At 31.6% G+C, this 5,000-nt stretch overlaps 1 protein-coding gene across 1 annotated transcript in view; it reads right to left on the reverse strand.

The window, feature by feature from the left end:
- Nucleotides 1-5,000, reverse strand: part of rassf5 (Ras association domain family member 5) — a 110,143-nt gene that overhangs the window by 83,129 nt on the left and 22,014 nt on the right. The gene's annotated exons all lie outside the window — the stretch shown is intronic.

Genomic DNA, 5,000 nt, shown 5'->3' on the forward strand with positions numbered 1-5,000 from the left:
ACATCCTATCCAGTAACTTTTTTGAATATCTATGGACCAAACACTGATGACTCAAACTTTTATCATCGAGTCTTTGGTCTACTTCCTGATGATAGCTCCTCTCATATCTACATTGGTGGTGATTTTAACTGCCTTTTGGACCCCACTTTAGATAGATTGTCAACTAAATCTCATGTAATTGCTAACTCAACTAAAACTATTAATAATCTTATGAGATCAAGAAATATCATAGACATATGGAGAGTAAAACACCCTAAGAAAAGGGAGTATTCATTTTACTCTACTGTACACAATTCCTACACGAGAATTGATTACTTTTTAGTGGAAGGCTCTTCCCTCTCCAATGTCAGTAATCCTGAGTACCATAGTAGAATAATCTCAGATCACAGTCCTGTGAGTTTGCAGATTCAAATTGATCTCCTTAAAATCAAACAAAAATGGAGATTTAATCCACAACTATTATTATATGAAGATTTTAAAGAGTATATAAACAAGATTATCCAAGATTTTATTGAGGTGAATGATAACGGAGAGGTCTCAGACTCCACATTGTGGGAAGCTCTTAAAGCTACTGTGAGAGGATATATCATTTCATTTGAAATCTCAAAACAAAGAGAAACAAGAAAAAGGCAGAGAGAATTAGAAAAAGAAATTAAAGAAATGGAAAAAATTCATATAAATTCTCTTTTGCAGTCTGATTACAATAAGATGCTGAAACTGAAAAATGAATACAACTCTCTTCTTCATGGGGAAGTATCTAAACTCCTGCTGAAAAATAAACAAAAACATTTTGAAATATCCGATAAACCACAAAAACTTCTATCTAGACAGCTCAAAGGAGATCAAGCCAAAGCTGCTATTCACAAAATATGCTCAAAAACAGGTGAAACATGTACAGATTTAAAGGATATCAATAATGTCTTCAAGGACTTTTATTCAGAATTATATAAATCTAATTCAGCTATATCGGTTAATGATTTAAATGATTTTTTTACCTCATTAAACTTACCTCAACTGAGTCCAAATAATCAGAATTCTTTAGACAACACTATTTCAACTGAAGAACTGCAAAAAGCACTGAAATCTTTCTCCTTGAGTAAAAGTCCTGGTCCAGATGGATTTGGTGCGGAGTTTTATCAAGCTTTCAGTGAAATACTATCCCCTATAATACTTAGAATGTTAAATGATTCTTTTGTGAACAACAAACTTCCAAGTTCTTTGTATGAAGCCCATATATGTATAATACCAAAAAAGGGAAAAAATCCACTTGATCCAGCCAATTATAGACCTATCTCCCTGCTCAATTTAGACCATAAGATTCTAACTAAGGTACTCGCAACAAGGTTAAGCAACCACATAACAGAAATTATTCATCCAGATCAGGTCGGTTTCATCCCGGACAGACCTTCTTTTGGCAATGTACGGAGATTACTGAACGTATTGTACTCAGACTGCACAGGAAACAAAAAGGCTGCCGTCCTGACTCTGGATGCTCATAAAGCTTTTGATTCAATTGAGTGGGCTTATCTTTTTCATGTTCTCAAATTATTTGGATTGGGAGAAAATTTTATAAAATGGGTTAAAATAATTTATTCTGCACCAAAATCATATGTCATAACTAATAATGTAATATCGGATAGTTTTGAATTACATCGCGGTGTGAGACAGGGTGACTGCCTTTCGCCCTTACTCTTCAATTTGGCCCTCGAACCACTGGCTATTGGTTTAAGAATGAACTCTAATATTAAAGGATTTTCAGTAGGCTCATCAGAGAGTCTCATCTCCCTTTATGCAGATGATGTACTTGTTACACTCACTGAGCCAGAAGTTGCACTACCACTTCTTTTAGAATATGTAGACTCTTTTGGTAGAATATCTGGTTATAAAATAAACTGGTCCAAAAGTGAGCTTATGTTCCTAGGAGATAACGTTGAGATCAGTCAAAATCCAGTTAAAGTCGCAGAAAATTACATATCCTATCTTGGCTTAAAAATATCTAAAAATTATGAATCATTACTAAAGTTGAACTTTATTGAAGCCTTTGAGAAACTGAAAGTGTGTATTGAGTATTGGAAGACCCTACCTCTCTCTATGTTAGGCAAGGTGAATGCTATTAAAATGATCACTCTGCCCAAATTTATTTATCTTTTTCAAAATTTACCAATTGTAATTCCTGTAGATTTTTTCAAAAAACTTGAATCTTTAGTTCTAGATTTTGTGTGGGGATGTAAAAAACGCAGAATATCCAAAAAGCACTTATTTAGATCTACAGAGGAAGGGGGACTGGGTCTTCCAATGTTCAAAAATTATTATTGGGCATCAAATCTGAACGCATTGACCTATTGGAAGATGGGGTCCCCAAATAATGAATCTCTTAATTCTGCTCCCTTATGGCTGAAATTGGAACTGCAGTCATTAGTGAAACCTTATACATCATTGCTATCGTTACTTTTTACTAAACCAGTCTCTTCAATTAAATCAATAAGCCATAGTGTTGTAGTACGAAATTCTATCAAAATTATTTCTCAAATTAAAAAACAATTGAATATTTCCAATGTAACTATGTATTCACCAATATATCACAATCATGCATTTATTCCATCGATAACAGATAAAACATTTTTTGACTGGTACTCAAATGGAATTAAATGCATAAAAGACATTTATGTCGAGGACAGTCTTGTGTCATTTGAGCAATTGCGAATCAAATTCAATTTGTCCCAATTCAGTTGGTTTTGCTATTTGCAGGTAAAAACATTTATTAAAGAAAACATTTCAAAGTCTCAGTTGGTAAATGAAAAACATCCTCTTTTAGAACTATTAAATTTACCACCCACAAGTAAAAAGTCTATCGCTAAATTTGTCAGCTGCTTCATTATGTCTATGACATCAGCAGACAGTGTTAAAAGAGCATGGGAACAGGAACTAAGAACAACAATACCCAATCAGCAATGGGAACAGACACTCTCTCAAATTCACAAGTGCTCAATTAACAGCAGACATAGGCTCATACAGTTTAAAGTGATTCATCGTTTTTACTATTCTAAAGTTTTATTACACAAATTTTATCCGGATACATCTCCACTTTGTGATAAATGTAAATCTGCTGAAGGATCATTGTCTCACTCGTTTTGGGGATGTCCAATTATTCAATCATTTTGGTCCAGCATTTTCTTTTTTTACTCGGGGGTATATCAGAGAAAAATTGTCCCTGATAGGGATATGATCTTATTTGGGTGGTCTTCAGAAACACAAAAGCTTCCAAAACATATTAGAACTGTGTTGCTGCTTGGGACGGTTTTGGCCAAAAGACTCATTCTCAGAGACTGGAATACTCTATCTGCACCCAACTTCAGGAACTGGTTAAATGAACTTGTGAATGTAATGACTCTTGAAAAAATAAGATTTATAAACTCTACAAATATGAATAAATGGGAATTAACCTGGAAACCTTTACTGACATATATTGAAGCATAACTTATAGACATTTAAAGGAAAACTAAACTGTCATTTTTTTGTAGTTGTATTCCTTTTTTATTTTTATTGTTATTATCTTTTGTACTGATTCAACACTACATTTGTTTTTCTTGTGTCACTTCTGATATGGTTTTGTCATGGTTTACTTGCTTTTTTGTTCAGTTTTTTTTTTTTTTTTTGTGATTATTGTTTTGTATTGATCAAGCCCTGTAACTTTTCCTTTTTTTTCCCTCTAAGTGTGTACGGTGGACAGGCCCTTGGGAGGTGATCTTGTGAACACTTCCTGAGGATCCTTGATGCCGAGGTATGTTCATCTATTTTGCTGTGATCTCGATAGCCTGCTGATCGTGAGCCGCAGCGGGATGGATGGATATATATGTATATATATATATATGTATGGATATATATATGTGTGTGTGTGTATGTATATATATATACAATATATGGGTATATTTTCTAATAATGTCTGTACTGTAAACCTTGAGTTGTTAAAGTTCATGTGCACCTCTCTCCTCAAGTGTGTATGTGTGTGTGTATGAGTGGATGTGACTGTTTGTAATTTTAACTGTAAAATCTAATAAAATATATTTGCACAAAAATAAAAGCAATGGGACTCTGTCTGTGAATGGAGCTTGTAGTTACATATGATATAAATATGTAAATATTATATAAATATGTATATAAATACATAAAGTGTTGTAATTATATTCCAACTCCGCGTTCTTCTTGGTCATCGCCGCCGCTGTCTCTCCCCCAAATACACACACACACACATATACATATATATATATATATATATATGTATATATATATATATACGTATATATAAACACATATATATGATACATAAATACATATATATACAAACACACATACAAACCCCGTTTCCATATGAGTTGGGAAATTGTGTTAGATGTAAATATAAACGGAATACAAGGATTTGTAAATCATTTTCAACCCATATTCAGTTGAATATGCTACAAAAACAACATATTTGATGTTCAAACTGATAACGTTTTTTTTTTGCAAATAATCATTAACTTCAGAATTTAATGCCAGCAACACGTCACAAAGAAGTTGGGACAGGTGGCAATAAATATTGAGGAATGCTCGTCAAACACTTATTTGGAACATCCCACAGGTGTGCAGGCTAATTGGGAACAGGTGGGTGCCATGATTGGGTATAAAAACAGCTTCCCATAAATGCTCAGTGTTTTATGTGTATATTTGAATATATATGTATGTATATATATATATATGTATATATATATATATATGTATATATATATATATATATATATATATATATATATATATATGTATATATGTATATATATATATATATATATATATATATATATATATATATATATATATATATATATATATATATATATATATATATATATATATATATATATATATATATATATATATATATATATATATATATATATATTATATATATATATATATATTATATATATATATATATATTATATATATATTATATATATATATAT

The sequence above is a fragment of the Nerophis ophidion genome, linkage group LG16 (genome assembly GCF_033978795.1).
Source record: "Nerophis ophidion isolate RoL-2023_Sa linkage group LG16, RoL_Noph_v1.0, whole genome shotgun sequence".
Taxonomy (NCBI): Eukaryota; Metazoa; Chordata; class Actinopteri; order Syngnathiformes; family Syngnathidae; genus Nerophis; species Nerophis ophidion.